The sequence below is a fragment of the Podarcis pityusensis genome, assembly GCF_964106645.2.
Source record: "Podarcis pityusensis genome assembly, chromosome: 3".
Taxonomy (NCBI): domain Eukaryota; kingdom Metazoa; phylum Chordata; class Lepidosauria; order Squamata; family Lacertidae; genus Podarcis; species Podarcis pityusensis.
The window spans coordinates 55,472,036-55,484,363 of record NC_138026.1 but is presented as its reverse complement, the minus strand read 5'-3'; the positions used below and the strand labels follow the sequence as shown (position 1 = coordinate 55,484,363).

At 44.9% G+C, this 12,328-nt stretch overlaps 1 protein-coding gene across 1 annotated transcript in view; it reads right to left on the bottom strand.

Annotated features, from left to right (window-relative positions):
- Positions 1-4,992, bottom strand: part of PKIB (cAMP-dependent protein kinase inhibitor beta) — a 39,953-nt gene extending 34,961 nt beyond the window's left edge. The window contains exon 1 of the mRNA XM_080999802.1: positions 4,507-4,992. The gene's annotated coding sequence lies outside the window, so the exon portion shown is untranslated. The remainder of the gene's footprint in view (positions 1-4,506) is intronic.
- Between the last annotated feature and the right edge of the window lie 7,336 nt (positions 4,993-12,328).

Sequence of the window (12,328 nt, the reverse complement as noted above, 5' to 3'; positions counted from 1 at the left end):
CATATTGAACAATGAACAGCAGTTCACACAGGTTGCAAGGCAAACAGGAAGAAAGTGGGTTTCGTGGAGACTATGTAACCTCTGCACTTTTTGGTAGGCAATAATTACCCTCCCCTCAAAACATTATACATTTTAATTGAAATATTTATAAACCACACTTACATAAAAAAATAACAAGACTGTGTACCACATAAAAACACAATATTACAACAACAGCAACAACAACAGCAACAGCTTAGTAAAAGTAAGTAAGTAAGTAAGTAAGTATCAAACACAACCCAGGTTTAGTTTTTTAATTTGTATACTGCCCTTCATCTGAAGATATCAGGGTGGTTTACAACATAAAAAAACAAAAGGAGAACACAAAGTACGTAACAAAAAAACCAAACAAACCAGTTGCCCGACAAACACACTTAAAAGGCCATATATTGTTTAATCAGTCAAAAGCTTGGTTATAGAGAAAAGTTTTCACTTGGTGCCCAAAGATAGGCAAATTAATAAATGCTTTAACCTTTTACAGGGTTAAATGAGCAAGTTCTAAATAAGTCAGGACAAACCTCTGTGACTGTGATGTATCAGGAGCTCCTTTTAAAAGTGCATATGTCTGTACTTCAAGTGAAAATTCAAAAGAAACATTTCCCCATTGCTGTAACTCAATGCAAGAGAAGCTGCACCCCCTGAATTGCTGCCTGGGCACATGGCAGTAAAAAAATAATGCCAAACATAGTCACCACGTGGAGATATTTATTAAACCAGAAGAGAAAGATAAGCTTGTTGTACTTTGGAGATTACAACTCAATAATCCCACTGTGTAAGCCACAACAGTTTTGAACTGCTGCAATAAAATCTATTTTTGAAGAGTATGAATCACTCACTTTATTACTGTCAATGACCAGGATCCAGTTTTTAAAGATTACATGCTGCGGGTGCAAAGGCTCCTGACAGTGAATAACAGCCCTACATCCTCCCCACTACCCTTTTCAGTGTGAACACTTTGAGTAGTGATGATTGAATTTCCATACCGCTTAACATAATAAAAATATCTCTAAGTGGGGTACAAAAAAACTGAAGCAACAACAGAAAACTTAAACAGAACAGTATGAAAATACACAGTTACATATAAAAATGGTACATTGATACAAAGTTACTAATATACTGTATACAAATTCATTTTCCTTCTAACAAACCCTTCCTCTCAGTCTCGGGTTCTCACTCAGCATTCAGACAAACTCAGCTCACCCACAAAAGTCTCACAATGGAAAGAGATCTTGGAAACAGCAGACATCACCCTAGACTCTCACTCTAGACTTGTGTTTTATGGAGGAAAAGTGTTGTACACTTTCCAGATCCCCATCCAGCCCTCCTCTTCCTCTTCCTCCTCCCACTCAGTCATGGAACTTGAGCTAGAAGTCTCCTTTCCTGTAATGGTCTGGTGCATTGAGTGCCCATAAGTGAGAGGAAAGGGGGAAAGTGGGAAGGGGAAACATTATGCCCTACGGGGATCCGCCCAAGGACGTTGCACCCACAGTGAGCTGGAGCAAATCCACTGTGCTGTTTTATTGCTGTAATTCAACAAACCACTGGAGATTACAGTACTTTATGTACTTTTGCTGCCTTTGCTGTGCATAGAACTGAAGACCTACGTGACTTGCAACTGATAAAACATCTAGTAGTTAATTATGATATCACTGCAACTTTCACGGGGGGGGGGGACACTAATTATGATCAATACGTTGCTGAGCAAACAATTCTTTCCTTCCCGAGCTGTTTTCAAAAGGAGTTTCTGAGCATGTATTTGCCAGACACAGCAAGGAAGGCCTGTGTGCAGAAGCAGACTAATCTCTGCGTGTGCACCCATCAGGGTGGATTTGTGTTTCAACTTGCCATTTCATATTTTTTGCAATCCATGAATTACCTAAAGAAGAACGCGTTCTAATTGGCTGCAGAAATAATCCACACATACAAGGGGCCTGCGACAAAATGTAGCCATATGGAATGTTCAGGGTTCCAACAACGCCCTCCCAAAAGATATTCCATTCTGCCCTCCCCCCATGTTTCCAAACACCCCCCAAAAAAGTCATGGCCACCAAGCACACTCAGTTCTCACTGTGCTTCTTTTGGGGTTCACTATTACAGTGGTACCTCGGGTTAAGTACTTAATTCATTCGTTCTTAACCTGAAACTGTTCTTAATCTGAAGCACCACTTTAGCTAATGGGGCCTCCTGCTGCTGCCGCCGGAGCCCGATTTCTGTTCTTATCCTGAAGCAAAGTTCTTAACCTGAAGCACTATTTCTGGGTTAGCACAGTCTGTAACCTGAAGTGTATGTAACCTGAGGTACCACTGTAGTTCATACAGTGATTAGCTGAGGCCATTTTGGCACCAGATCTTGGAGCAGAACAGGAGAAATACGGTATAGTAAGGAGGAAGTGGAACACTTACCGTAAGCAATCATGAACTGCCTCTTTTTTGCTTTTTTGCAACTCATTAATAGAACTAGCTTCCAGTCTGGGATAAGGGTTAAGAGTTTCCAGGGCAGAAGGTGATGCCCAACCAGCATCTCTCCTAATTACAGTATTTGACCAGCTTTAGAAAATATTGTGAACAAACCAAAGCTTTCGTTCCTAAGCTACTGGGGGACCAGCTTAGCTCATCCTGTTAGTATTTATGGCAATCACTCTTCTTCTCTCCAGATGCACACTGTTCAGCTGGCAACTCGGCATGTCAAAATAATTACGTCTTCATATCAGCTACCTACTTGCCTTCAAGGCTAAGGGAGGCTGTGCCAGTAGCAGGTTTATCAGTGCTTGTTGCAACAGCTCTGCCCCACCTCCAAGAACACCTCCACTAAAGTGCTATTAGCACTATCCTTTGAAAATACATCATTTTGTCTGACACACATGAAAGTCACCTGGAAGAGCACCTCATCAGTGCAACCAAGTGTGAGATGGCAGAAACTGGGTGCAGGACATATTTTTTAAAAGCATGAAACATGGAGGGCTGTGAAACGGCCAATGTTTTGACCCTTACCCTTGGCTGCAGCATTGCCAGTATCTCCCCACAACCAGCAGCCTGTCCCAGCAGGGCTTGGGATAGGATTGACTGAATATAGAAGATGGGAAAGGAAGCACAAGAGCATCCTGCCTTAGAGCCTAAGAGCCCCAGCTTGGTAATCCTTGTTTGTGATCTTGGAAGGCAAAAAGCTATCATCACCTCTATACTGAATATTTAATGCAGGCACTGTAACCACCTTGAAGAAGTTTGGGTGGCCCACAGTTTGGGAACCTGTGTTTTCTGACTACCTAATCACACTGAGCAACACTCCTCTTTGGCAAATAAATAGGAAAATGCCTATTACAGAAATAGAGCTACAAGGCTCACAGAAACATGCCAAATTATCACAGGAGCATTATGAGTATATAAACTTTTTTTTTACTCCAGAAACGGTAACAGGAACAGACAATTCTCTAGGGGCAGTGGATTGGAAGAGGGCTACTGATGGCACAATCCGATGCATATCTCAGAAGGAACATGGGAAGCTGCCTTACACTGACCCAGAGCACTGGTCCATCTAGTTCAGTATTGTTTACACTGACTGGCAGCAGCTTCCCAGCATTTCAAGCAAGGTTCTCTCCCAGCCCTTACCTGGCGATGTCAGACTCAACCTGAGGCCTTCTGCATATAAGGCAGATTCTGTGGCGCTTCCAAGTTCAATGGGACTTACTAAGCAGTAAGTGTGTACAAGACTGCAGTCCTGAATTGCCCACCTGCTGGCTGGGGAGTGCGGGCACTTGTTGATATTTACACCTGCAGATATAATCCCTCCACTAGCTAGAACACACACACAACGTACATATACATATACACCAGATTCTTGTCCGCTTCCTATCACGAATCACCAACATTCACACGTGCGCACAACTTGGGCAAAGGAGACTTTCAAGAGCAGGTATCAAACAGCACCAGGACGTGCTTGAAGCAAAAGTGGGGACAGCCCCTCACCCAATTTGCTCCTGTACCAAACTCCCACGCTTCTGAGAAGAAAAAGCAAGTTCGATACCTTCCCACTTTCACCCCCATCCCGACGGACAGAACCCCCCTCCCCACAAACCATTACTTCGGAGAGTTCCCCCTGGAAACGAGCAAAACAAGGCAGCCTTTCCTGTCCGGGGCTTAGAATCAAAGCATCGTAGAGTTGGACGGCGCCCCCGAGGATCATCTAGTCCAACCCCCTGCCATTAAGAAATCCTGCCCACAAACCATCCCGGGTGGGCTCGAACCAGACGCGCCGACCCTTTGGCTGGCGCGCTTTAGGGAGCCAAAAGCGCGAGAAATCCCGAGGGCGCTTCCATTTTCTCCTGGGACAAGACTGGCTCTATTGCATAAGCTCGACTGCTGATCGTGAGGGGACGGAGGTGTGTGTGTGGGGGGGAGAAACAGACCCAAAGCTCCCGGACCGCGGCGGAAACTTTGAGCCCAGCAGCCCCTCGCGGCGACCAGTCCTTACCCGTCGCGGGTTGTTTGGGTTTCCTTCTTTACGCGGCGCAGGAGCCCCCAGAGGCGCCGGGCGCGGGGAAGGACGGCTTCTCGCCGGGCTTCTCCTGCTGCTGCTGCTGCTGCTGCCGCCTCCTCTTCCCGGCTCCCGCCGCCTCAGGCTCGCCGTCCAAGTCGCGCGTCTGGCAACGAGGAACCAGGAAGGAGCCGCTCATAATGGAGCAGCAGCTGCTGGCGGCGGCGGCGGCGGGAATGAATGAGCGAAGGCAGGAGGCGGGAACTCGCGCGGCGCTCGCTGCGGCTTCGGCAGGGGAAGATCCTATGAAATCCTTCCTACCGGTCCCCAGAAGGGAAGGGAAGGGACGGCAGCCCTGCCTTCCGCTCCCGGCTCCCAGCTCGGCCGCCGTAAAACCCCAAGGATCCGGCTCTCCTGACGCAAGGGGCAAAGCGATCCAGAGGTTTCTTGCCCTCTTGCGTTTTGTTTGGATCCCGGTTTTCTCCTTTTTTCCACTTCTTCCCACCCCCCCTCTCCCCCCACCGCGCAAGCTGTCGAGAAGATTAATAAATCCCGGTTGGTTTGTAGGCGGGATCTAGCAAGGGATCTAAGGAGATTTACAGCGCGCTGCTCGATCGTGTTAAATCCTTGGCGCTGTGATAGGAGAGGAGCTGCTGATGTCCAATGAGAGGGGTTGGATCAGTGGGAGGCTCCGTCAGCGTTCGTGGAAGTGCATGTACTTGAATGCACGCGTGCAATTAATGGTTCAAAGATCAGGGCATAATTTGAGCCAGCCCGCAGGATTTCTTCCCATAGCGGCGACAGCTCTGCTAATAGGGAAAAGGTCAAGTCCCGATGAGCACTTTCACTCCGTCCCCAGTTAGGCTGCAATCATAGACGCAGTTATCTGAGAGTAAGTCCCAATGAACCAATAGGACTCGAGTAGGCATGCATACCAGAGCAGTAGGGTTGGATGTATTCCCCTTAATTAGATTTTCATATGAGTAGAACAAAAGAAATGAAGGGGGAAAGTCAAAAAGTTTAAAAGTTTGTTGCTATATTTATATATATCCCACCTTTTTCTCTGGAGCTTTTTAGATTTTGTAAGTTTGTACGTATATTTAGATGATGCAAATCTTCATCTTAGATAAAGAGGCATTTGCTCTTGCATGAGTGGGAATGAAGAGCAGTTGTTTAAAGATAGGTCTTGCCACTTCCAGTTTTTATAAGCAGTTGGATTAAAATGCTATACCGTAAAATAAAATACTATGTTGGTTTTTATTTAAACCATGTGAGTTTAATATAAACAGGGGTCCCTTCCAACTCTGCAATGCTATGATTCTGCAATTCTATATCTACCTAGAAGTAAGCAACACTGAGTTCAATGGGATTCCTCCCCCCTAAGTGGGTGTGAGATTGCAGCCTTAATATCATTTGGAGTAGAGAGTACTGGAGACTTGTAATATTTGCTTTATTATCAAATGCACAAGCAGAGCATAAGCGAAGGCAAAGAGCAAACACTCCTAGGAGGCGGAATAAATGCCGCTGGGTGTCAGCTACCCAGGCAGAGTCCATGCATTCTAAAGTACTTTACCTGCAGCCAAGCTGTAGCTTGTTCCATTTCTCTCTGAAAAGAAAATCTCATTGAATGCATAGGATCACCACAGCCTTAATTTGTAAAGAAGCCAAGGATCCTGGAAGGATTTCTGCTTTGATCTAGCAGCTCTGAGTGTTAGGCTAACAGCAGCGGGGAGAAGAGCAGAGCCAGCTAAACAAAGTTGACAGCTCTAAGAGGAAGAGATTACATTTCCTTTATTCAAGCATCTGTTCAAATACACACTCCCCAAATTAGCTTCTTCCTCCTTCCACACTTTTGTCTCTACATATTAATGCAGAGTCCAAGGCTCCCTTGACCAACTACATTCTTTATGTGGCACTCCTGTGGGGCTCAGGATCCCTTGCTTGCAGAGCTGGCAGCTTCTCATCCTTTTTCAAACGCCCTCCCTTGTGGAGTGTTCCTTCAGCCTCCTCTCCTCTCCCCTCTCCTTGGGATTCCTCCAGGCAGTTGCTGCTGCCACCCCTAGTCTCCGACCTGCTCCCTCCCCCCAAGAGAGGTGCCTCCTCAAACTGCCCCACAGGAGCCTGGGACTTGTCTGTCCATTCCAAACAGCAAGGGTTGGTGGATTGGCTGGCTAGGTTCCATCACCCGATTGCTTGCTTACTCCGAGGCCACCTCAGCTCATGGCAACCAGCAGCCCCATACCATCCCCAGAGGCACCATTCACCTGCTGAGCTTGTAGCCAGGGATGCTGCAACTAACAGGTGTACAAGCCTTTGGGAGATGTGAGAAGGCATCAGAGGAGGAAGGGAAGGAAAGAAGGACAGTGTCAAGACCAGTGTTGCTCGCTGCACCCCTGACCACCATTCAAGGTACCCCAGGGTGCCATGGAAAACCACTGTATTAATGGAAGGTTCGGAGCACAAAAAGGATCAGCATTATGAAGCTGTAAATAAACAAGGGCACTTTAAAATAAAAAGAAATGGTGAGTTGCCCTCATCGCATTTCTGAATCTGTTTAGGAATTACAAGCTTTCTTGGTAAGTGTTTGGGGAAACCTGGCTGTTCTCCAAGAGTATTTTACTTCTTCATAAGATTGACACATGCATATTAATGGTGTCATGGGCATGCACCTTATTCTGTTGCCCTCTGGGAATGGCTGTTCCCAACATCAGCCCACCTAGAGAAATTAAACCAAACACACCTGGGAATGACAGGTTTTTAGACCTGGATGAGTCAGGGTGAGACAACACTCAAATAGTACATTTGCAATAAACAACCAAGGACATCAACCAGAACAGAGAAAAGTTGCTTGGCTGAGCAACCTGCTCAGTGCTAATTGATTACCTTGAACTACATTTCAGCAGCAGTATGGGCTTTAATGTCAAGAAACACTTTTGCACATGTCCTTGTGAATACTGATCAAGCATGCACTGAAACTTATCTTCCATTTTGAGCTAGATAGCAACTTTTGGGGAAGGAGAGCTTGGTTCATCATACAGCTAAGCACTGCAAGGTGGATGCACCGGTATTCTGAAACAGGTAATTCTGAATGTTGTCAATATCACAAAAAATTACATCACCACATTTAACAAACTGAATCACCCCCTCTTTTGCCTGGTTTACCTCATTCTAATTAATGATTCATTTGCACAATGATGAACACACACACACACACACACACACACACACTCAGCAAACTCCTGGAGACACGCTTTCAGCCTCCTTGATGTTCTGTCCCCACTTCAGATTTGTTAATGTCCTTGCCAAGATTCTCCTTGACTAGCTAATTTCCATACATTCATCCCAGCTTGTGTCTGATCTGCAGTTTTTGCAAAGAAATATATGAGCAGTCAGAAACCAGGATTTCAAGAAGCATTTCCAGAAAGAAGCAGCATTATCAGAAGCAGCTTAGAGAGACAGAGAAACGGAATATGTATATATATATATTAACAGTGACAGGGTAGGAAGGAAAGCTTTCAGAAGTTATGAGAGGCTGCAAATAACTAGTTATCATAATGTTCTTGTCACCCTACAGCTGGCTCTCCATTCAAAGTGTGTCTGTCCTTTTTTGTTCTTTTTTCCATCTCGTCTTTGTTCAGTGCATTTTATTTGCATCACAGTAATAAGACTGGTTCAAGATTTGGGAGGGGTGCTGGCAAGGTGCCCTCTGATGTGTCTTTTCTAACATTGCTGCTTACCACTCTGGTGGGTAGCAGCAGTGTTCTGAAAGCAGCCATTAGAATTTCCACCAATGGCCTGGAGCTGCACTAAGAGGCATTGGGGAAACTTAAAATAGGGGCTCCCTGATCCAGCTGACCAGCCCTGATAAGAATTCTTGTTAAAGGGAGAAGCACTGCCATCAGGCATTAGTGATAGGGAGGCACAGGGAGTTCTTGGCATGACAGCATAAGTCCAGCAGCTCCCTGGCATCCGGGGCCAGAGATGCCACCTGGCTGCCCACCTTTGCCTGCCTGCCTGGGCCTGCACACACACAATCTCTTCCCCTAGTGAGAGCTCAGAAGAACCTGTTTCTCTCTCTTTTTTTTTTTTGCAACAGAATATAGATTTGCATAGTGCTGATCGGCTGTCCATTGTATCAGTCACAAAGCCACTCTCCTCTTTTAGGAGCATTTTTAATATGAAAAGTGTTGCCCTTTTTTAAAAGAAGGGCAGAACAAATAAGTGATCAGATCAGCATGTTAAACACATGTTGAAAAGGGAAAAGGAGCAGTACAGCTAAAAGGAGGGACCAGAGCTCAGTGGTCTAAAGTATTGTAGGAAAAGGGAGACAACTATAGTTTGCAAGGTGAATGCAGTTAAGTCTATGAAAATTGATGCCGTCTACGTACCACCTCAAACATCTTAGACCCTAATTCACCTACAGTTTGGCTACAGTCCTATGCACACCCACCTGGGAGTAAACTACATTGAACCCAATGAGGTTTCTATCTGAATAAACATGCACAAGATTACTCCGTGTGCTAGATCAGGGCCTGGGTGTTAGTGAATATGCAAGGCTTGAGTTGGATGACCAGGGGCCAGGAGGTAGGAGTCATTTCCCCAGTGTGCCCCCATCCACATGCAAACATGCTCCCAACAGTGAACAAGCAATTACAGAGCCATTTGGAAGCACAATTAGAGATAAAGACATGCATTTTAAATGATGCCTGTGATGAAGAGCCAAACAGATCCTTTGATAATTAATATAATCATCAGCTCAGCTCAATCATACCGACAAAGTAAAGATATCATAAGGTGGGTGGGTTTTTTTGCCCTTATTATTTCTATCCTATTGAATTCTGATGAATGTAAAACCAACTGGGATTAATTAGCTAAAAGTGCAGTTCTGCAAGTTGAGTATACTATTAAAAATGGCTGCATATTGCTTGATTCTTCTTGCGAATAAGAAAAGTACCATATAATTTGAATTATAATTTTAAATATATTCATGAACCTCTTATCAAATCTGTTGAGTAAAAGTTCATTAAAAGTCAGAGTCAATTAAATAAATGTGTATGATTGCCAGCTATGCATCTCCTGGGGTATTTGGTAATATGTGTGAGACATAAGACAATATGATACTATAAGCTGTTATCATTGCTCAGCTGTTACATGGCTGAAACTCTTCAGCATTATAAAAGGCATTTTTAAAGATTGAAAAGCAAAACTGTAGGGCCTTCACTCTTTTTCAAATGCAAATTTAAGTGTGGTGTCAAAAACAGTAAATATACAACAAGCTGAAACAGATAGAAGGCAACAATTTGGAAATTGTACATATGAATGATACAAGTTACTATAGAATGGGACCATGGTTTGAATGCATCACCTCAAAATGTGGATTTTACTGTGAAATGTTCACATGTTCCATGTTGATTTTCTCAAAGTTGTGAAAATATGCAATCTGAGTGACCTTCGATTTCAGCACTGGCTTTAAGTGGTCCACCTAAAAAATGCAATGGAAATATTAACTGTAGATATTTTTGTTCTTTATTTAATAAGGAGAAAGGAGGATAGCCATTGGGTCTCAAGCCCAAGGTGAGTTAGGGACTTCCCCTCCATGTGAAGACAGGCTCTGGCAGATTGAGTGGATGAGACCAATAGTGGGTCCAACAGTCAATAAGGGAAGTGGGGGCAGATGGGGCTCATCAACCTGGGAAGGTAGCCCATCTAAGAGAAGGAAAACTCTGATTCTAAACTTCCACTGCCTTGTGGCTATACTCATTTGTGAGAAAGGCTTTGTGAGTAATCTGTACTCACTGCCATGCAGGAGATCTTTGGGAGAAGGAAAGGCTAGGGAGTAAACCCTACACAAATCCAGAGTGGAGTCCCTAAAATGGGGCCTTCCAGCAACTCCTGCAGCCAAGCTAGTGCCAAATGTATTGCTCTGCTTTCCTTTGGACCACATCATTGATACTGAGAGGGGAGTCTTGGCATCTGGGCAGCCCAGGACCTCTATTCACACTGCCCAGCTTTGTGCCCCATGGAGGTCACTTTGATCTGATTGTTATCCTGATATCCCAATACTCTTGCACAGGGGTCAGCAAACTTTTTCAGCAGGGGGCCGGCCCACTGTCCCTCAGACCTTGTGGGGGCCGGACTATATTTTGAAGAGAGAGAAAAAAAGAACGAATTCCTATGCCCCACAAATAACCCAGAGATGCATTTTAAATAAAAGGACACATTCTACTCATGTAAAAACATGCTGATTCCCAGACCATCTGTGGGCAGATTTAGAAGGCGATTGGGCCGGATCTGGCTCCTGGGCCTTAGTTTGCCTACCCATGCCCTTGCACCTCCCTTTTGCAAAGAAAATATTCCTTAGTTGTGTGTTTCTAACTTGACCGATGTGGCATACACAGCAAGGTTGTTTTTTTAAAAGTTCACTACTGTGTTCCTTGCCACTCCCAAACTCAGTGTGTAACAGGGGTGAGAAGTTCAATTTTTCCTCAAGAATGCATGCTTTACAAATAGCTACAGCCAACTCTTTCCTACAGACTTGTGTCAAATGAATAAATGATCAGTTTCTATTTCAGGTCATTTATCATGATTTGCTATCTCTGCATTGATTTAACAGATTCCTCACTAATACTGGCAAGATGCTCTTAGGAAATGAAGTGCATAATCTGCTCTGTGCCTTGCAGGTATAAATATAATGGTCCAAGGTTAATGAAATAACTGTGCAGACTGCAACTGGAAAGCAGAGAATCTAAGTGGTGGTGATGTGACTCTTGATAACTAATGGTTGGAGACTATATTCAAGAATTCTCAATGGTGCTAGCTGCAAACAAAGATTTGCTTTCTAAAAGTCTGGTGATAGGCCTTAATCAGAGCAGAATCCAAAGCATGCATACACTAGGGAGAAAGCCCCATTAGACATAACAGAATTTAGGGGTAAGCAGGCATTAGGTTGTGCTGTACGTCTAGAATCATAAAGATCTGAGACAAGTCAAAAAAGGGAAGTCAAAAAAAGGGAAGTGCCAGGGTAGTTTTAATGGCATTTTCTTGAAATTAATAGTATTTTCACATTAGAATTTGAAGAAATATGTGATCATCAGTTAATTTTGCATAGTACTTTCCTCCCCCCCCCCCCGTTGTGGTTGGTATATTTTGGATGTGACTTTGCAGCATGTCATTTTTCCTTCTTCAGGGTCCAAGAGCTGGCAACAGGCCCACCATCCCAGCAATGCTATCATTCTCACTTTGCACTGAACATTCAAGGTGGTCCGAGTGAGAGTGCATCTCCCACCTCTTACAGCAGGAGTTGGGAACCTCAGGCCTGGAGCCAAATGAGGCCTTCCAGGCATCTCTCCCCCACGCCACAGCAGGAAGGGAGAGAACCTCCAGGCTTCTTCAGCAGTCTGCCTGATCTCTTGCCTCTTGGCCCACCTCCTCTCCAGCCTATGCTTCTGCCACTGATTCTGGACTGCTCTCTTCCACAACCTCTCCCTGCTCACTAAGCCCTGTTACCTCTCCAGCTTCTGACACCTCCCCCCCACCCCAGTCTGCTCCATAGCTGTCAACTTACAGATTTGAAAATAAGGGACCAGCAGCTTTGAAAATAAGGGACCAGCAGCCAAAATAAGGGACCTGCAGCCTCACCTGTTCCAGGCACTCCAGTCTTCCTGTTCTCCTGCAGTCTGGTCAAACTCATGCTGGTAGCTTCGAGAACACTGTCCAACCAACTTTGTAACCAGAGGTTCAACTGAATAGAATCTGAATCACATGCACCACAAGGCCTATGCAGCCTCAACTTAAGATGGCTCCCCGGCCTGGCTTTGCA